This window comes from Salvelinus alpinus, chromosome 2, assembly GCF_045679555.1.
Source record: "Salvelinus alpinus chromosome 2, SLU_Salpinus.1, whole genome shotgun sequence".
NCBI lineage: Eukaryota > Metazoa > Chordata > Actinopteri > Salmoniformes > Salmonidae > Salvelinus > Salvelinus alpinus.
Window position 1 is genome coordinate 61031633 of NC_092087.1, and position 22183 is coordinate 61053815.

The window sequence follows — 22183 nt, forward strand, 5'->3', positions numbered from 1 at the left end:
CAGTCACTCAAATCCATAAGGGCCTATTGAATTTATTTCAGTTGACTGATTTCCTGTAAATCAGTAAAATTTTACATTTACATTTACATTTAAGTCATTTAGCAGACGCTCTTATCCAGAGCGACTTACAAATTGGTGCATTCACCTTATGATATCCAGTGGAACAACCACTTTACAATAGTGCATCTAACTCTTTTAAGGGGGGGGGGGGGTGGTAGAAGGATTACTTTATCCTATCCTAGGTATTCCTTAAAGAGGTGGGGTTTCAGGTGTCTCCGGAAGGTGGTGATTGACTCCGCTGACCTGGCGTCGTGAGGGAGTTTGTTCCACCATTGGGGTGCCAGAGCAGCGAACAGTTTTGACTGGGCTGAGCGGGAACTGTACTTCCTCAGAGGTAGGGAGGCGAGCAGGCCAGAGGTGGATGAACGCAGTGCCCTTGTTTGGGTGTAGGGCCTGATCAGAGCCTGAAGGTACGGAGGTGCCGTTCCCCTCACAGCTCCGTAGGCAAGCACCATGGTCTTGTAGCGGATGCGAGCTTCAACTGGAAGCCAGTGGAGAGAGCGGAGGAGCGGGGTGACGTGAGAGAACTTAAATTGTTGCGTTTATATTTTTGTTCAGTAAAGTTTTCAATCTGTATACAAGTGTTATATTTGGGATTAATTGCTTTGATTGTTGTGTCCAAGCCACACATCCAATAGTTCTTATTAGCTAGCTAGGTAACATTAGCTAGTGTAGCCTATTAGCAGACTGCAACATGGTTTGTTTCATTTGAATATAAAATGTTGCTTCACTAGTTTATCGTAACTAGCTAGCTAAATTATGTATATAGCTATTGTTAATTGACCTTGTGTTATATTTCTAATGTCTGTGGTCTGAAAGCCACGCTGAAATTGGCTAGCTAGCTATCTACTTCACACTACTCTACTGGTACGAAGTAGCCATAATCATAAAGCCTATTTCAGATACATAACAGGCTGACTACACGACACGAGCGTAGCAAAATACATTTAGAAATCGATATTATTCAATTATTGCACCCACGCTGCTCACGCGCGCCAACGAGCGTCTGCGTTGACAAGTTCTATTTCTGACACGGATCGCGCTGCAAGTCCTGCCTCTCCCGTCTCCTCATTGGTTTACAGAAACAGGTACCCACGTGCCATCTCCTCATTGGTTATACCCATGTGGGTGAATGAAAGACGAAATAGGTCGGTGGCGGTAATGCACGTAATTGATGAAAGTTGCCAATCGCAATATAAAGTCAAGAGAAGAAAAAGCCTGGAAGGAGAGATGACTAGAAACAATTCGGTTGACCGCTTTATGTGTGGATTAATTGGTGGAGTAGAGGACCTTGTGCATTTCAGGTAAACTCAATGTTTATATCCCAGGACAAATTAGCTAGCAACAGCAAGCTAGCTAAATAGGACAAATTAGCTAGAAAGTGCAAGCTAGCTAGCTACATTGCCATAAATGTTTAATTCTTTTCGACCTGTCCCCAAATTAATATAATTGGTTCAGAGTTTGTTTTGATATTTTATCCTGCGTGTTGTGATCGCGTTTTGTGTGGGGGGACAAAATACATTTATGCACGATGGCGCACGTGCACAGCCAGTTTGGGTTCCGTGAAGATGAGGCATGATGCAATGGTTTGTTTGATCTGAACGGTCTACTTTTAGAATCTCATGTCCTCGGCTGGAGTTTCGAAGATTCAGCATGTAGCTAGGCCTAGCTTAATGTTTAGCCAATGTCTTGCGACGAGACGGATCCATTTAGCTAAGCAAAGAACAATACACTAACGTTTTGTGTTTAGCCAAACAGCTAACTAGCTAGCCAAGTAGAGAACTAGCTAGCCATTTTGCTGCAAATAGCTAGCATAGCTTGCTGATATTTATCTGACAAGTCAATGTACCCTGTTTCTGGAACATCTATTTCATGACACTCATTTGCTACAAGTGGCAACTTTGTTTAAAAGTTTAATCACGTAATTGGAAATAGTTACCATGGAAACAGTATCAACTGCGCATCTCTTTTTGATTGTAATGCCCCATTCTAAAGCTAGCTACTTTTATCTCGTCTTGTCTGATGTATCTGAACTGGGCTTCATTACTTGACGTCGAAGCTCTCAAATATATTTGAACCTTCATGAAAGGAATAAATCGACATCAACACCTGGCAAGCCTGTGTTTTCAGCCCCACCATTGTCGAATATTGGAGCAGAATCAGATTGCTGTAGTCTGTGTTTACCAAAGTATTTTTGACCATGTTGTTTATTCCATCATTATCTTTCCCCTAGCTGGCCAATAACAATAATGTTTTATCTAATAAAATAGTAGACATCTATAATTCTAGGCATCTAAGCTGTTTAGGAAAATTAACTACCCAGGATTTACTTTGAGTATTGATTACATACTATCCCAACATTAGCCTACTGCACAGAGATATTACAATTGTTTTCCCTATTTGAGCTATCTGGCGGAGATGTAAACAGACTTAGCACAAAAGATACACCTATATTGAGTGTTTAAGACTAACATGACATTATATTGAATGGCTGGAAACTTTCATTCTTCTTTCTGCCTAATAACCACCTTATCCAATGATGAAGAAAAAAAACATCCTCAACTGAACGAAAGGGGGATACCTAGTCAGTTGTGCAACTGAATGCCTTCAACTGAAATGTGTCTTCTGCATTTAGAATATACAGTACCAGTCAAAAGTTTGGACACCTACTCATTCAAGGGTTTTGTCTTTATTTTTACTATTTTTTACATTATAGAATAATAGTGAAGACATCAAAACTATGACATAACACATATGGAATCATGTAGTAACCAAAAAAAAGTTACCAGCAAGCACCCCCACATCATCACACCTCCTCCACCATGCTTCACGGTGGGAACCACACAGGCGGAGATTCTTCAAAGTAGCCACCCTTTGCCTTGATGACAGCTTTGCACACTCTTGGCATTCTCTCAACCTGTTTTTCATAGTTTTGATGTCTTCGCTATTATTATAAAGAAAAACCCTGGAATGAGTAGGTGTCCAAATGTTTGACTGGTACTGTATTTACCCTGGAAATCTAAGACTGATGTTCAACAAATGCAATTCCGTCATAGTTGCAAATGGTGAAATCGTATTCCAGATTAGGATTGATGGAGCATGTTTGATTTATCTATCTAACTCCAATCCTCGGGGGCTTAATTGGTGACACATCTTTCAGTGAAAGGAGACTTTACAACATTGGCCACCAACCTTTGAGTCAGGATCACTTTTACAGTCAAAAAGCAAGCAGAGATCTACCACTAAACATGATTTAAAACATGTAACTTTTAAAAACTGTTCTGTAGTAATGAGTTTTGTGCAGTAGACCTAATACATTATCAGGCTATATGCTTGGCCCACCAATATTGTTCTTCTCAGACCATATTTAAAAAATTGAGCTTTGATAACATAATAGATCAATTAGTGTAGCACTTGCGAGATACAGATTAGCATAAATTTGAATAATTTGCTTTTTTATTTTAGTAGACTGATGCTACCTGCATCTGATGGTCATTGTGCTTTCAAGACAACGGGGAACTGGTCGGAGCTCTAAAAAGATGCCAGAGTTTCCAAGGTTGGATGACCAATCCAAAAATATCTTGGAGCGGGAGAGAGAGACTCTCTCAAGGTCACTGCTCTCACCCGTTCTCCGGTGTAACTGACTAGAGAGAGGGGACAGTCTACCAACTGATGGCGAAACTCGAGTCCCACCGCATCTGCCTCTTAACTTAGAGCGGAAATCCCGTTACTGGGATCAAGTTCGACAACAACCGGTGAAATCGGAGCGCGCCAAATTCAAAATACAAAATCGTAATATTAAACATTCATGAAAATACAAGTGTCTTAAATCATTTAAAAGCTTAACTTCTTGTTAATTCAGCCACTTTCAGATTTCAAAAGGGCTTTACGGCGAAAGCATACCATGCGATTATCTGAGGACAGCGTCCCTCATACAAAAGCATTACAAACATTTTCCAACCAAGCAGAGGCGTCACGAATGTCAGAAATAGCGATAAAATAAATCACTTACCTTTGAATATCTTCCTCTTTTTGCAATCCCAAGGGTCCCAGCTACACAACAAATAGTCCTTTTGTTCGATAAAGTTCTTTATATCCCACAAAAGTCAGTTTAGTTGGCGTGCTTTGTCCAAACAAGTCAAACAACGTTTCTAATCAATCCTCAGGTACCCTAATATGTAAATAAACAATACAATTGAAAACGGAGAATGGTATGTTCATTACCGGAGATGAATAACGAAGTGTGCGCCCTCACCGACTCGCGCCACAACACTACAGCCAAAATGGGAGCCACTTAGAAAAACTAAAAACTCTAGCTAATTTTTCAAAAAACAAGCCTGAAACTCTTTCTAAAGACTGTTGACATCTACTGGAAGCCCTAGGAACTGCAATCTGGGAGGTATTCCTTTGATATTCCGATAGACAGCCATTATAATGAGTGGTGAGCAGCAACAAAAAATCCTGGATGGATTCTCCTCGGGTTTTCACCTGCTATATCAGTTCTGTTATATTCACAGACATTATTTTAACAGTTTTGGAAACTTCAGAGTGTTTTCTATCAACTACTATAATTTATATGCATATCCTAGCCTCTAGGCCTGAGTAACAGGCAGTTTACTTTGGGCACGTCAGTCATCCGAAATACCGAATACTGCCACCGGCCCACAAGAAGTTAATTTATTTTCTTCTTAATGCGTTTGAGCCAATCAGTTGTGTTGTGACAAGATAGGGGTGGTATGCAGAAGATAGCCCTATTTGGTAAAAGACCAATTCCATATTATGGCAAGAAAAGCTAAAATAAGCAAAGAGCAACGACAGTCCCTCATTTACATTAAGACACGAAGGTCAGTCAATCTTGAAAATTAAGAACTTTTAAAGTTTCTTCAAGTGCAGTCACTAAAACCATCAAGCGCTGATGAAACTGGCCACAGGAAAGGAAAGGAAGACCCAGAGTTACTTCTGCTGCAGAGGATAAGGTCATTAGAGAAATTGCAGCCCAAATAAATGCTTTACAGAGTTCAAGTAACAGACACATCTCAACATCAACTGTTCAAAAGAGACTGCGTGAATCAGGCCTTCATGGTCGAATTGCTGCAAAGAAACCACTACTAAAGGACACCAATAATAAGAAGAGACTTTCTTGGGCCAAGAAACACGAGCAATGGACATTAGACCGGTGGAAATCTGTCCTTTGATCGGATGAGTCCAAATTTGCGATTTTTTTTTGGTTCCAACCCCAGTGTCTTTGTGAGACGCAGAGTAGGTGAACGGATGATCTCCGCATGTGTGGTTCCCACCGTGAAGCATAGAGGAGGATTTCCCAGCTGCTTGCCGTCGTTTTGAAGTAATCACAAAAAAACTGGCCTTATTTTAGTGCATGCTCCAATTAGTTATATTGAGCACCATGGCACCAACTTGCCTTCCGAACGTTCTATTCCCAGCTTATTGTTCAACGTCACAATGCCTGCTTCGCTATTGTTGGCAATGAGACCTGCTCACGTTGTTTTATAGTTAAAATGTAAACAACAAAAATAATATTGGAACTCTGCGGGCTTCCCATTGTTTCCTATGGGGGAAATATAGGCATGTCTGTCTATTTCGCCAAATATCTCGCAATGTGTAAATGTATATTTTTTTCAAGTCGGGTGTAACCGGTGTGAAAAGGCTAGCTAGTTAGCGGGGTGCGCGCCAATAGCGTTTCAATCGGTGACGTCACTCGCTCTGAGACCTGGAAGTAGTTGTTCCCCTTGCTCTGTAAGGGTTGCGGCTTTTGTGGCGCGATGGGTAACGATGCTTTGAGGGTGGAAAATCAGGAGAATCTCCTCTATGTAATTATGTAAGTCTGGGCAGCGAGCTCATTTGTCATCGATTACCAGACCAGAAATGGTCAGAAGTTCTTATTTTTCCCTACTTTTTCATTACGCAAACATAAGCACAGTTGACACCATCGAGGTGCGGATGTTTACTTTCTACACAAGTCGTTTTTTTCCAGTTTCGTCCGAACAGATTGTAGTGGTAAAATACATTTTTAATGGAATTCATTTTTAATGGAATTCTCAGCATCACTCCAGTCAAAACAGGTTCTGCGAACGTTCGATTCCATCAATTTGCTATGGGCTCGCGCTAGTGTTCCAGTTTAGCCAACGTTCTTAAGCCGTTTTTCAGCCTTGGATGAATTTTGACTCATTCTATTGTTGAGCCTATAGATAGCCAGAGCAAATTTACGAAAGCACCTGAATGTCCATTAATAAAGCACAACGACTATACCATTTAGCTAAGCTAAGAATGACGAGAATAATCAAGTCATTAAACGTTGGGTAATTAGTTAGCCTATAGTTAATATACTGGCAAGTTTGATGTATAACTAACGTAAACTCGTACATCGCCTTGGTCCGTACAATTGCCCTTATTTTAGCGCCTCAAAAACGTAATACTTCCAGATCAACTGTAATGTGCTTTACAATGGTATTGACAAATTCTCCCCTTTCCAACAAAATCAATTACATGACCTAAACACTGCCCGTTTCTGCATAATTCAAGCAGGCAATGAGCCCCGTCGGGTCTTTTTAAAAATGGTGGGTGGGGAAGCGAAACTAATGCGTGATAGTGAGTAGGACAGATGTCGTGTGGGAAAATTGCTTTTTTCACTTGATCTGTCAAACTTATCACCTTATCGCCTCTAAAATGTAAATAAAACACTATAAAGAGTTTATATAATGTGTCATTACATACCTATTTGAAGGTTTGTGTCGAATTTGAATCGGGTTTTTAGGGCGGTGCTAAAGTGATCTTAGAAGTAAACAGGGGCTTTGAGAATGATGATCGCATGCAATGATGACGAAAAAAATGACTAGGTATCCCCCCTTACCCCCGTCACTGTCCATTTCTTGTTTTTAAACGATGAGAGAAGTGCTACACCTGGTGGAGAGAGATTGTAAGACAGAAATAGTTGCTTTATGCGTGCTGTACGTTACGACATGACACGTCACGATGTAACGGAGGGTCAGTTTTTTCAACTTTTCTCCAATACTATAGAGTCATTACCATGTCGATTAACGCTTGAATAGAAACCTAGTTCACACCCCCGATTTTGAAGTCAACACAGTCGCTACAGTCCCATTCGTTTTCTTTTTTAGCCTCGTTTGAATGTCGCGGTTACGCACATTTGTACGGAATGGGGTGAGTTTACGTTACTAATGTTAGGTAGCTAGCTAACATACCGGTACATACTGCTGTAATGATATGCTATGTGGTTCGTAAGGACAGGGTTGCTAACAAATTGTCAGCCAACATAACGTGTAAGGTAACTTATTTGAAAAGTTCTTACTTTATTACATTGAGTAGCAAGCTACCCCTTGGTCGTTAGGGCAAATCTGGTCTGTGATAGGAGGGGGGGGTTTCACATCTAGCTCGGGTATTAGACCATTCTTTAGTAAAGGTTGAATAGTCTATTGTTCAGCTAGTAGCCCTACTCCCCAACTTGCAACAAATTGCTGTTCCCATCTCATTCCTTTCCCTCCTCCACGCGTCATCATTCTGCTCCTGAGTGGCTCGCTTGTGGGCGTGCTGGCAGGATATGGCAGCATCTTCGGTTGTGCGTCAAGAATTCTGCATACAGTAGCACGTTTGTATGAGGTATGGTTATTCACAGGCAAATGGTTATATGCTATGGAGGTACATTTGTCTCTTTTTGTCGAGAGCAAAACCTTTTTTATTTTCAATCAAAAATAATTGTTCTGAAAGCAACTTTTTTTTCGACACAAGGACAGTCAAAGCGGACACCTACGAAGATGGCATCTCAGGTAAGCAGCACTGGGCTGTATTGACGTATCCTAAAAATGACATCTGCTGCTTTAGATTGAACGGTCATATCTCAGTTATTGTTTTCATGTCTATAAAAAGATAAGCTGTTTGCTTTACTTTCAGAGAGCGAGCTGACCAAGGGGTCGAAAATGTAGATATTGCCAGATGTTCACTGTCTGAGGAACAGGCCGTGGAAGCTTTATTGCTGGCAAAAGTGTCCATTACCAGAGGTAATTAAACGGTTCTGTTATTTTTCTCCATCTCTGCCTGTCTTGTTGTACATGGAACCTGTCTCACATGCATTAATTAAAAAACCCTTAAGATGTAAGCTGCTAATTTTCAGATTTACACCACATAAACACAGCCATTTCCAATGGACTATCTGTTGCTGCCAAGTCATGATATGTGGTGAGACACATAGCCCTCTATATTTAAATGTTTCAGGTACACTCCAATAGGTGTCTGCGTCACATACAGTATCTTCTATTGACATTATCTTCTATTGTTTGTCGTTGTGTGTCTATTTTTCAGCATAAAGTACTCTGTAGCCACTTAGTGTGGACACCAGGTGAGACCACACACACACACACACACACACACACACACAATAACTGTCTCTCTTCTTCACTTCATTCCTCTACCCCTTCTCACCTAAATCCTCTAGGTTATATCAACTGGCTGACACAGAGGGCACAGCATGATCATAGGTGAGATGTCACTTGGTCGGGTCAACAGGAAGTATTATTAACTTCTCTAGGGTAGGGGGCAGCATTCGGAATTTTGGATGAAAAGCATGTCCAAATTAAACTGCCAGCTACTCATCCCCAGAAGATAAGATATGCATATTATTAGTATATATTTGGATAGAAAACTCTGAAGTTTATAAAACTGTTTGAATCATGCCTGTGAGTATAACAGAACTTATTTAGCAGGCGAAACCCCGAGGACAAACCATTCAGATTTCTTTGTTTTTAGGTCACTCTTTTCAATGAACTTTCATTGGGAAACCAGATTTCTAAGGGACATGCTTGCAGTTCCTACCGCTTCCACTGGATGTCAACAGTCTTGAGGAATTGGTTGAGGTTATTCCTTTGTGTAATGAAGAAGTACGGCCATCTTGAACGAGAGTCACTCGACGTGTCCTGTTTGTTAGAGGCGCGAGACCAGAAAGCATGCTACAGTTGGTTTTAATCCTGTATTGAACACAGATCATCCCGTCTTCAATTTTATCGATTATTAACTTAAAAAATACCTAAAGTTGTATTACAAAAGTAGTTAGTACTTTTTTGAGAAATGTCCTCTGGTCTGATGAAACAAAAATAGAACTGTTTGGCCATAATGACCATCGTTATGTTTGGAGGAAAAATAAGGAGGCTTGCAAGCCAAAGAACACCATCCCAACCGTGAAGCACAGGGGTGGCAGCATCATGTTGTGGGGGTGCTTTGCTGCAGGAGGGACTAGTACACATCACAAAATAGATGGCATCATGAGGGAGGAAAACTATGTGGATATATTGAAGTAACATCTCAAGACATCAGTCAGGAAGTTAAAGCTTGTTTGCAAATGGGTCTTCCAAATGGACAATGACTACAAGCATACTTCCAAAGTTGTGGCAAAATGGCTTAAGGACAACAAAGTCAAGGTATTGGAGTGGCCATCACAAAGACCTGACCTCAATCCTATAGAAAATTTGTGGGCAGAACTGAAAAAGTGTGAGGCCTACAAACCTGACTCAGTTTCACCAGCTCTGTCAGGAAGAATGGGCTGAAATTCACCCAATTTATTGTGGGAAGCTTGTGGAAGGCTACCCGAAATGTTTCACCCAAGTTAAACAATTTAAAGGCAATACTACCAAATATTAATTGAGTGTATGTAAACTTCTGACCCACTGGGAATGTGATGAAAGAAATAAAAGCTGAAATAAATCATTCTCTCTACTATTATTCTGACATTTCACATTCTTAAAATAAAGTGTTGATCCTAACTGTCCTAATACAGGGAATTTTTACTAGGATTAAATGTCAGGAATTGTGAAAAACTGAGTTTAAATGTATTTGGCTAAGGTGTATGTAAACTTCCGACTTCAACTGTATATATTTTTTGCTTGAAAAAAATGTGGGTCGCCACTGCCTGTATATAGCTATCTTTTGGATACACACTCTCTATCAATTTCACCTATGCCATGGTAGTCACTGCTAGACTGGTAGCTATCAGAAGCAGAGTAAACATGTTAGTTTGTTCATTCTATCTTAGACTAACGTTAGCTAACGTAAGCAAATATGAATAGGTCAATCTGTTAGCCTTCTATTCCACACTTGTCTGGAAAACATTCCATTACTAAAAATAGAATTGTCCATATAGCTAACTCACTCTCTGTGTTGGTCGCAATGATGAATGTGCATAAATTGTCTATGGTTGGTTAGTTGGTTCTCAGCTGGCTAGCAATCGTGCTTCCATTTTAGTGATGCTTGCTAGCTAAGAGCAAGCTAGCCATATTGAAATGTCCATTTTAGGTGTACCAAGCTAGCCAGTCAGATAGCGATCAATACAAATAATGGGGTGGTTCAATTGTTTGTGTATTTTGTTATAGGTGGTACAGAATCTGTTTCCACCACCATGTGCTTCCAACCCCTAGCTCTGCACAAGGTGAAGGTAAGTTGTCAAAAATATTTACAAGCTAACGGCTTAGATACATTTACAGTAAGCATGGCATAAGCATGAATTGGGTAGTGTTTGTATGGTTTGTGTTATGGGGTGGTTAGAGGTAGCCTGATGACCACAGAGTACCTTCCAGACCATGTAATCAATTTAGACGACCCCTTTTCACCTTTATTTGGAGTCCTTCCACAGCGCCATGTTGCAAAATACCCCAAAGCGGCATAATTCTGCGTACACAAGCATGAGGGAGTGGACACACCTTGCAGTTAGGGAGCACAACAAGGTTGTGGGACAGAAACCAGCAAGGGACACTGAAAGGTAGAAAATCAAGACTACAACAGTAACCACAACCACCTCATTCTTCTCTCTGCAGATTCTCAAAACACAAATAAAAAAACATGTCTACAAAAATCCTCTGCCAAGGGGTACTATTGACAAGAATGATATGTCAAAGTCAATAGGCTGGAGGAGGTTTACAGACAGGTCTTTGAGATGAGGAAGGATTTTTTTGTGCATGGTAGTGTTTAGAGACAGTAAATGTATTGTCGTATATGAGAGCGATTGAGAAGTGCCATTTCTCCTCAATCTCCCAAACACAACAATACATACTCTGTAAGAACTGCCCCCCTAAGACTTTTCACACTTTCTGCAGCCCGTTCACTTTGTTGACTGCTCTTCCTCTCAAGGGCAGCTCCCAATGTCCCTCATTTTCCTTAAACAATACACTAGCCTGTCTCTAAACACTTAGATCCCATTCGGTTAACACCTTTACCAACAAAGGCGAATTGCCCTACATCCCTTACAGAAAAAGTGTAAAATGCTAACGCCACAACCATGTCTTTCCAAGAGACGTGCAGTACCAGTAGATCTTCTGCAAGAGGTCCAAACAGTTGGTGGTTAAGAAGCCCTACACCACTTCCGGCAGAGTCTTATCCAGCTGGCCGTACACCGCAGACAGGAAAATAACCTTTGCCACAAGCACAAAGAGTCTCAGCTTCCCCATCCCACCATGCCAAACACCATTGCCAAAGACGGATAAAGGGCTATTGCTGCATTTACACAGCCAGCCCAATTCTGATCCTTTTTTCATTAATTTGTCTTTTGACCAATCAGATCAGTTCTGAACAAGATCTGATGTGATTGGTTAAACGCAACAACAAAAAAACAGAATTGGGCTGCCTGTGTAAACGCAGCCAGTGTGGCTCAGCATAAGACCATGTAGAACCACTAAATTAAATATGGATATTTTCTATCAATCTTCCAAATTTGTCTGCCTTTATGGATTTACAGAATATGTTTATATACATCTAAAACACAGGGGAGTGTACACTGTTCAATGTTAACTAAGAAAGAGAACTGGGTATTTAACAAGAATCTTACATTCACAGTTGAACTGTGCCAGCATAACGTCAACAGTAGGGTAGGCTAGTTGAACATGCATACATTTAGAACAATATCTAGCCTAATAGAAAGAAATATGGCATAAACCTGAACTTCTGTATAGTGACCAGACTGTACAAATGTACCTAGGTAGGTAGGTAGGTAGGTAGGTAGGTAGGTAGACAGACAGTATCTAGATACAGTCATGTCTAACAGGCATGCTTAGGCAAAATATTTCTATAGTAAAACCAGCTTCAGTTTTAGAGATTTACAACAGTAAATTATTGTTGTATTGTTTTTCCTTACTGTTAGTAAACTTAGCTAGCTAGCTTGCTTATTTACATCTGTTTGGAATCTTATTTTGTGTCATGCCTATAATTTTGTGAGATTAAAATGCATCCACTGTCATAATCATAACCAATATCAACCCTCGTCAATGATGTTACATAACTAGTAGCACAATTATGTACAATTGCTGATGTTACATATTTGCTAACAAGTTACAAACGTAAAGTGTGGCTAAATAGCCAACTCCAGTCATGTGCTAATGTTTGCTGGTAAACATTTACATTTAAGTCATTTAGCAGACGCTCTTATCCAGAGCGACTTACAAATTGGTGCATTCACCTTATGATATCCAGTGGAACAACCACTTTACAATAGTGCATCTAACTCTTTTAAGGGGGGGGGGGTTAGAAGGATTACTTTATCCTATCCTAGGTATTCCTTAAAGAGGTGGGGTTTCAGGTGTCTCCGGAAGGTGGTGATTGACTCCGCTGACCTGGCGTCGTGAGGGAGTTTGTTCCACCATTGGGGTGCCAGAGCAGCGAACAGTTTTGACTGGGCTGAGCGGGAACTGTACTTCCTCAGAGGTAGGGAGGCGAGCAGGCCAGAGGTGGATGAACGCAGTGCCCTTGTTTGGGTGTAGGGCCTGATCAGAGCCTGAAGGTACGGAGGTGCCGTTCCCCTCACAGCTCCGTAGGCAAGCACCATGGTCTTGTAGCGGATGCGAGCTTCAACTGGAAGCCAGTGGAGAGAGCGGAGGAGCGGGGTGACGTGAGAGAACTTGGGAAAGTTGAACACCAGACGGGCTGCGGCGTTCTGGATGAGTTGTAGGGGTTTAATGGCACAGGCAGGGAGCCCAGCCAACAGCGAGTTGCAGTAATCCAGACGGGAGATGACAAGTGCCTGGATTAGGACCTGCGCCGCTTCCTGCGTGAGGCAGGGTCGTACTCTGCGAATGTTGTAGAGCATGAACCTACAGGAACGGGTCACCGCCTTGATGTTAGTTGAGAACGACAGGGTGTTGTCCAGGATCACGCCAAGGTTCTTAGCACTCTGGGAGGAGAAAACATAGCTTTGGGTGGCTGGTTGTAACATTGTAACTTGCTGTTTAGTAACTATATCTACTACTAAAAAGAGAAAAGGTTTTATTGTAAAACCTCTTCTCTTTTTAGTCATAGATATGGCTACCGGTAGATGTTTAGCTAGCTACACTACATGACTAAAAGTATGTGGATGCCTGCTCGTCGAATATCTCATTCCAAAATGCATTAATATGGAGTTGGTCCCACATTTGCTGCTATAACAGCTTCCACTCTTCTGGAAAGCCTTTCCACTAGATGTTGGAACATTGCTGCGGGGATTTGCTTCCATTCAGCCACAATGGCATTAGTGAGGTCAGCACTGATATTGGACGATTAGGCGTGGCTCGCAGTCGGCGTTCCAATTCATCCCAAAGATGTTGGATGGGTTTGGAGGTCAGGGTTCTGTGCACGGGGGCATTGTCATGCTGAAACAGGAAGGGACCTTCCCCACAAAGTTGGAAGCACAGAATCGTCTAGAATGTCATTGCATGCTGTAGCGTTAAGATTATCTTTCACTGGAACTAAGGGGCCTAGCCCGCACCATGAAAAACAGCCCCAGACCATTATTCCTCCTCCACCAAACTTTAGATTTAGCACTATGCATTCGGTCAGGTTGCGTTCTCCTGGCATTCACCAAATCCAGATTCATACGTAAGACTGCCAGATGGTGAAGCGTGATTTATCACTCCAGAGAACACGTTTACACTGCTCCAGAGTCCAATAGTGGCGAGCTTTACAACACTCCAGTCGAAGTTTGGCATTGCGCATGGTGATCTTAGGCTTGAGTGCGGCTGCTCCGCCATGGAAACCCATTTTTATGAAGCTCCCGGCGAACAGTTCATGTGCTAACATTGCTTCCAGAGGCAATTTGGAACTCTGTATTGAGTGTTTGCATGCAATTATATACACCGGTTAGCAACGGGTGTGGCTAAAATGGTCTTGTATATTTAGCAATAAATGTGCCAATAGGAGCATCGCTGAAAGACGTCCAATCAAACAAGGACAACCATATCTACACACAACAATGTACAGTATGATCGGTATAACAGAGGCTTCGTGGAATGCCACAAAGCAAGACTACAGAGCTTTCCAATTTATCCCCCCCAACTACAGTCCCGCTTTAAATGACGTGTAGCTTTGAAAAGCTTCATAAAGCCTTCATAATGCCTTCATAGGCACTACATGTGTTACAAAGCATCTATAACCGTAAATCATGCTTTATAAAGGGTTAATAAGTGTGACATCACTGTGTGACATAATCGTCAAATGTGACATAAACATGTGCTTTATAAAGGATGACATGTTGTACTGAAGGATGGCATACGCTCTAAAGTGATGTCATGTTAATCACATTACACCTAATCTCCTTCGCCCAAATGCACGGAAGTTCTGAGGGACCAGCCTTCATTAGTTAGGGTTAGGTTTAAAATCTAATTTTAAGAAGCTAAATTGTGGAAATGGGCAGGGTTTAGCCATAATTAGGACTTTTTGACTGTGTTAAGTAGTGACGATGACAAATTCTTTACTCAGGAAGTTCACTCCTATAGACTTCTATGGTCACTCACACTAAGGCCAACTTTGAATAGTTGATATCCCAGGCTTATATGTGCTGTGTTTGCAATAACCTGGGGATGACGTTACACCAAGAAACACTTACCTTGATGGAAGTCCCCAACCAAAAGAAATTAAAAGTGTCTTTCTTCTGGAACCAAGTTGCATGTTCCTGAGTACACAAACAAAAACTAGCCATAACTCACGGTGCTGGGCCCAGTCAGTTCTTTGACACATTCACCCACTCCCCCGATGAAAGATCAGCCACAAAATGTTGGCACTGATTCAACAGGTTGGAATCAAGCCCTGGTCCCCAGCATGGGAACAGGAGAGGAATACCTGATGTGGTAGTCTCAGGTTGGACTCCTCCAAATCATCTTGGTTCTGACACACAAACACAAGCTTTGCAGGTCCAAAGAAACCATTTAAATAACCTGTGGATCATGAGAGAACCTTCATAAATCAGCAGTATGTTAATACCTACTATAAAGTCAGAGACCTTTGGTCATTCATAACACATACATTACATAAAGGCTTAATGAAGTAATTACAAATGTATTTAACACTTAGGTAATTATCACTAACAGCTAAAACAAATAAACATTAAAGACATGTTTAATCCATACATTTCCTTTTATTTGTACATTTTTAAAACAATGCAAATACATAAAGTTTCAAAAAGTCCAGCAATGCAATTACATTGAAAATTACAAAAGGCTGTGAATAGTGTAGCTTGTCACTGAACTGGCGGACCAATGGTTCTTGCCTCTCTTCCTGCTGGAGGTACTGCATGTTGGTTCCAACCTTAAAAGTATCAACAAAGAAAGTTAGTTAACATGTCTACAGTATTTCACTTTAATGTGTATAGTATTGCTTACTAGTTGTTGTCCAATCAATTTTGTAACCACTCCCTCTTCTAATTAGAGCTGATTGGAAAAAGCCGCTCAAAAGAGGACATTGTATTATCATTTCCTTGTACTCCCTGACGAAGGCCATGCAGCCAAAACGCGTCGGATTTTTAAAATGTTGTTTCTATTGAACATGCAATACAAATAAAGGCATTTAATTATTCATATGAAGAGTGCCTTGGTCCTCCTTTATTTTTTATAACCAATTTACCCCTTTAACCAAAGAGCACCTTCTGTCTACCAAAATCTACTATTTTCAACCTTAGCAGCGCTTCCCCTCTTTTTTTTCTACAAGTTAATCATAGCACTTGGGTAGTGCTTAGAGTAAGCAGCTCCACAGTAAATGTTTTTCTGTGTTTTGGGGACATTTTACAACTCATACTATGGATTTTACCCAAGAGGCTACAAGATTTTCCTATTCCCATGAAGAGGGTCAAAGGATTATTACCACTACCTCATTGCTAGATGAGATGACAGCCATAGAGAATAATGGAATGGATTTTGGGATAGGGGGCAGTATTTTGACGTCTGGATAACAAGCGTGCCCAAAGTAAACTGCCTGTTACTCAGGATATTGGATATAATTGGTAGATTTGGATAGAAAACACTCTAAAGTTTCTAAAACTGTTAAAAATAATGTCTGTGAGTATAACATAACTGATATGGCAGGCGAAAACCTGAGGACAAACCATCCAGAAAAAAAAATCAGCCTACCATTGATTCCTATGTCTGTCATTTTTAATATAAAGGGAAAACATCCCAGATTGCAGTTCCTAGGGCTTCCACTAGATGTCAACAGTCTTTAGAAAGAGTTTCAGGCTTGTTTTTGGAAAAATTAGCTAGTTTTTCTAAGTGGCTCCCATTTTGGCTGTAGTGTTTGTTACGCATTCTGGTAAATGCGCGTACTTTGTTGTTTATCTCCGGTAATGACAATAACGATTCTCCGTCTTAAATTGTATCGTTTATTTACGTATTAGGGTACCTAAGGTTTGATTATAAACGTTGTTTGACTTGTTTGGAGAAGTCTATTGGTAACGTTTGGGATTCATTTTGTATGCATTTTGAAGGAGGGAAACCGGTGGATTGAATCCAGCTAAACTGAGTTTTTGGGGATATAAAGAAGGACTTTATCGAACAAAACGACCATTTGTGATGTAGCTGGGACCTTTTGGAGTGCCAACAGAATAAGTTCTTCAAAGGTAAGGGATTTATTTTATTGCTATTTCTGACTTTCGTGGCGCATTTGCTTGGTTGGAAAATGTTTTTAATGCTTTTGTGTGCTGGGCGCTGTCCTCAGATAATCGCATGGTGTGCTTTCGCTGTAAAGCCTTTTTGAAATCTGACACAGCGGCTGGATTAACAAGTTGTTAAGCTTTTAACTGATGTATGACACTTGTATTTTCATGAATGTTAAATATTACTATTGTTGTCATTTGAATTTTGCACTCTGCAATTCACCGGAAGTTGTCCGCAAGAATCCGCAAGAAGTTAAACAAGGCTTACAGAGACTTGCAACACCTTATGGAGAAAGACACCAAACTTGACCTCAATTCTATCACCTTATCTGACTATTGGAGGAAAGGCCTAATCCCCAGAGGACTCCGTATTATGAAGTTTCCAGCTAATGGAGCACAAGGTAAAACTGAATTTAGAGATAAATGGGAGGCTATTGACCTAATGCTACTTCTAATAGAAGAATCTAAAAAGGACAGACAAGTAGTCCAAACAGAAATTGAATTAAAAAGGAAAATCACAGAACACTGTGACAATTCTAATAAAGCACAATGTGATGAGATCTTGAAAGAGAAAGTAGACACATTCACTCTGACATTGAAGAAAAGCTAAGAAAATTTAGAAGAGATGAAGTAGACTATAGAGATGGCAAGGTCTTTGCCTGGAGAAAACCAACCCGCAAGAATTCAGAATCACATTTGCAGAGGAGGAAGCCTAGATCTTTTTCTTTCAACTTTACGAGCAGTGACAATGAGAATCACCCCAGACACTCAGAGGCCAGCTCCTCCCAATATCTTTTAGACCAGGAAGAGGAGTCACGCAGGTTCCTCAACAAGAGAGTGAGAGGACGCGGAAGAGGCCAACACGGACGGGGAGGAAGAAATCAAGACTATCCAACCACACGGAGCAGGACGAGAACAAGGCTGTGATCAACATTTCTGGAGAACCCTTTTCTGATGATTGTGTAAGGGTCTTGTCTAAAGGACTGTCCTTTGCCACACCATACTCAACTAATGTATTCAATACAAAGACTGACCTATTTCATTTCTACATCTGAAGGCCTGGTACAAGCAAAACATCTCTCCAACTAGACACCAGTGTCTCAGGTCAGGAAGTTTGTGCCCTCAAAAACACCTTTTAAGCCCAAATCCACCTTTTGTCCCATTGTCCAGAATGCCAAAGTAAATACATTTGCCAAGAAGGTGAATTTTGATGTGGAGAATCTATTTAAGGGTCAAATTGACTCTAACCAAACACAACGTAATCTTTCTAAGACAGAGAGGGATGCAGTTCAATCATTGTCCAAAAATGGACGGATTGTGGTTAAAAAACAGACAAAGGTGGCGCTACAGTAGTGTGGAGTAAAGACATATGTGACAGAAGCCTACCATCAATTAGACAATGATGAATTATACCATATCTCTTACCCTATAGAGGACCTAAAAACTGAATTGAAAGGGATCCTCACAGAAGCTGAGAATGGCTTCATTTCAGACATTGAGTTCAAATGTCTTTTTAATGGCAGTCTGGCTTCTTTTTATCTTCTTCCAAGTCCATAAGAATCTTGAAAAACCCCTAGGCAAACCAGTCATTAGTGGTAATGAAAGTCTGACAGAACCCATCTCTAAGTACATTGATTACTTTATTAAGCCTTTTCTGCCATCACAGCCTATCTTCAAGATACCACAGATGTGTTGAACAAAATTAAGGAATTGAACAATATAGGTACCAGCTTCCTTTTTAGTCACCATGGATGTGGAGTCTCTATACACCGCCATTGAACATGAACAAGGATTGGCAGCTATGGACCATTTCTTGAGTAACCGGCCTGAGACTTAGATGCCTCCTACAGAATTCACTGTCTCACTGACTGAATGGACTCTTAATAATAACATCTTTGTCTTTCAGGACCGTATTTTTAAACAAGTCAAAGGATGTGCCATGGGAGCTTGCTACAGCCCTTCCTACGCTGGTTTGTACTTGGGTAAATGGGAAAATGATTTCATTTTTGGATCTAATAACCAGTTCTTTGACCGGATTATATGGTGGGGGCGCTATATTGATGTTTGCCTGTTCTGGTCCGGCTCAGAAGATTAACTTATTTCCTTCCACCAATACCTTAACAGCATTAACCCTAACATCAAACTAACTATGGAGTACAGCAAGGATAACATTCCTTTTTTGGACCTTGACATCAGTAAAAAAGACAAAGGTTGTTTGCACACAAATCTGCTGAATTGGAGAATCGCTTCTTGAATCGGGGCTACAGCGCTCAGGTCCTGAAATATGCAGGTATAAGGGCCAGACAACTTGACAGAGAGAACTTGTTGCAAAGGGGAGTGCCTTGTGATACATCAGAGAGTGTACTTTGTTACAAAATACAGCATTGAAGCAGAGAACAATCAAATAATCATTAAAAATAATTAGGGAATCATCCAAAGCGATACACTACTACGCCAAGTCTTCCCAGAGCCACCATTCATAAGCTTTAAGAGATGTCCTACCCTAAATGACAAATTAGCCCACAGCTATCTGTCAAAAAAACTTGGCTAGACCACAAACCCAAGGGCTCTTTTAAATGCAACCAGTGCAACCATTGCAGAAATATTGCACAGAAAAAGTATTTTGTTGACACAGCTTCTAAAATGGAGTATCACATCAAGCATTTCATTAACTGCAAAACCACTCATGTCATCTACAGATTGGAATGTCCACAGTGCAAGGTGTTCTACATTGGACGGACAAAGAAACGCCTTCAAGACTGCTTAGTGGAACACAAGTATGCCATACGGGTAGGCAATGATGACTACCCCATGGCAAGGCACTACAAGTCCTTACACCATGGCAACCCTGCCTCCCTACAAACTATGGGTATTTATCATGTTCCGGCCTGAAATAGAAAAGGGGACCGTCTTAAACAGCTAAACCAAAGGGGACGTTTTGGGATTTACAAATGACAGGCCACTAAGTACCCTGGTCTAAATTAAGATATGGATTTCTCGCCTTTTATGTAGGGTCGTGATAGGACCATTTGCTGTCATCTAGTGGACATGTTGCTCTATTGCCCTCAGCTATGTTTACTGTTGTTGTCCATGTTTGCTGTGGTCTAGTGTACTATGGAATAGATTGCTTTCCTTTTCTTGGCACTTTGCCCAGTCATATTTAAGGTTAGAACTACCTTTCTAAGCGTTCTGATGCTTCTAGCATGGAGTAAACATTAACAGTATTTCCCTTTAATGTGTAAAGTATTGCTTACTAGGCGTTGTCGAATCTATTTTGTAACCACTCCCTCTTCTAATTAGGGCTGATTGGAAAAAGCTGTTCAAAAGAGGACATTGTATTATAATTTATGTGTACTCCCTGGCAAAGACCATGCAGCCCGAAACGCGTCGGGTTTTTAAAACTTTGTTTCTATTGAACATGCCATACAAATAAAGCCATTTTAATTAATTATATGAAGAGTGCCTTGGTCCTCCTTTATTTTTGATAAAGTTAGCAAATGCCTTTGTCCCCCCATCTGGATAAGGGCATTTCTGTGCTGTGCCAGAAACTCTAAATGGGAAGATGGTAAACTCCATTCAATTCGTATTATTATATTCCTCTTTCATTTACAAATCTCGCGACGTGGCTGTATCTAGGGGGATTTGTATTTAGCTAAGCCTGCTAGCTAGTTAAATTTCGGCTAGTTAGCGATTGCTGTTAAGTCAGCGAACTTATTTGAAATACCAATTGAGGTAGCTACAGTATGTAATCTAACTGAACACTTAACCACTACAAACTAATTTAAATTACAATACATAACTTACTTGTTTTTTGCTGTCCAGTGGCAGCACAAGTGGGAATTTTGATTCGCGAACTCGTCACATGATCAGCCTCTCGTCAACACAAAAAAGTACTTCCGTGTCATGAAATATTTGTATATATATTTTTAAATGTCTCATGTAATAGTAGAAAAGTGTCAATAACCATTCATGATATATGACATTTTGTTGTCTGAACATTAACAATGATTTATATTTGTTCATATTTAAGTGGCATTTGTTTTTGTTTTTTAATCGCGAATCACTGTATATGGAATAGATACTGTATTGGCTTAGAGCAAGAACTGTTCTGCGTGCTGCAGTAAAAGTATTGTAGGGAATACTCATGAGGGTCTGTAAAATGTATATATGGTGTCATTTCATAGGGCTCTGAATAATACGGATTGCTGCTGGACTGTTACTCCACCCATTCCATCCGAGTCCAAATCACATCACGTGCGTGTACTGCACTACAGAAACCCGCCAACGAAACAACAATGTAGGGCAGTCTCACTGATTTAAATGGCAACTTCAATTAAAAATAAAGTTGCCGAGGTTATTCGCAGACCTCAAAAGTCAGACCCTGATATGGTTTGAGCATTGTTGTGAAGACAGAAAATAGTTTTTCTATTAAAAAAGTGAAAAAAATGGTGTAAACAAGAAAAAAATGGGGAAATCTGAAACCTGAAAGGCCCTACCAACGTTTTTCGCATGATTGTGTGTCATCCTGCAGCACAGCATTTTGGGGGAAATTGAGATCAGGTCCAATATTGTCTATGCACCCAAGAAGGAAAGAGGTTGGGCCATCCTAAAAATGTTTTAGTGAAATATAATATTTCAAATTTAGCAGACGCTTTTATCCAAAGCAACTAACATTCATGCGTGAATACATTATGTATGGATGGTCACGGAAATCGAACCCAATATCCTGGCATTGCAATGCTCTACCAAGATGCATGACGGGGTTATTAATGCTTTGTGAAGCCTCAATTTAATATGGTTTATAATGCATTTATTAAGCCGTGCTTATGCCACCCTTTATAAAGCACAGGTTGATGTCATATTTGAATAGTGGGTTATGTCACATTTGACATTGGTGGTTATGTCACACTTACTGTATGCCACATTTATGAACCCTTTATAAAGCATGACATACAGTTATAGATGATGTGTAACACATTGATGTGGTGTTTATGAAGGCTTTATGAAGCCTTTATAAGCTGCACATAATTTAAAGCGGGACCAAAACTACTTATTAGAGCATATGACAAATGTTATGTGTTATATAGCTGTTATAAAGGCTTCATGAATGCATTCATAAGGACTCCTACAGTAAAGTATTGCCTTTGTTTTTGATTAAAAAACATTTAAAAAATGTATATTCTGCCATGTCAATGAAATAAATTAACATGAACTTGAACT

General features: G+C 40.4%; 2 long non-coding RNA genes across 3 annotated transcripts; one reads left to right on the forward strand and one right to left on the reverse strand.

The window, feature by feature from the left end:
- Positions 1-1394: 1394 nt before the first annotated feature.
- LOC139566001 (uncharacterized) lies at positions 1395-20416 on the forward strand. 2 transcript variants are annotated; one of them, XR_011673029.1, is made up of 8 exons: positions 1395-7695; positions 7825-7862; positions 7987-8093; positions 8395-8431; positions 8528-8570; positions 10455-10516; positions 18870-18945; positions 19663-20416. It is a non-coding gene; the product is annotated as an uncharacterized lncRNA (long non-coding RNA). The 2 variants fall into 2 exon arrangements; XR_011673030.1 differs by lacking the exon at positions 18870-18945.
- On the reverse strand, positions 15435-21090 carry LOC139565998 (uncharacterized). The gene is made up of 2 exons (XR_011673028.1): positions 20768-21090; positions 15435-15624 (listed from the first exon to the last, which is right to left on the reverse strand). It is a non-coding gene; the product is annotated as an uncharacterized lncRNA (long non-coding RNA).
- Between the last annotated feature and the right edge of the window lie 1093 nt (positions 21091-22183).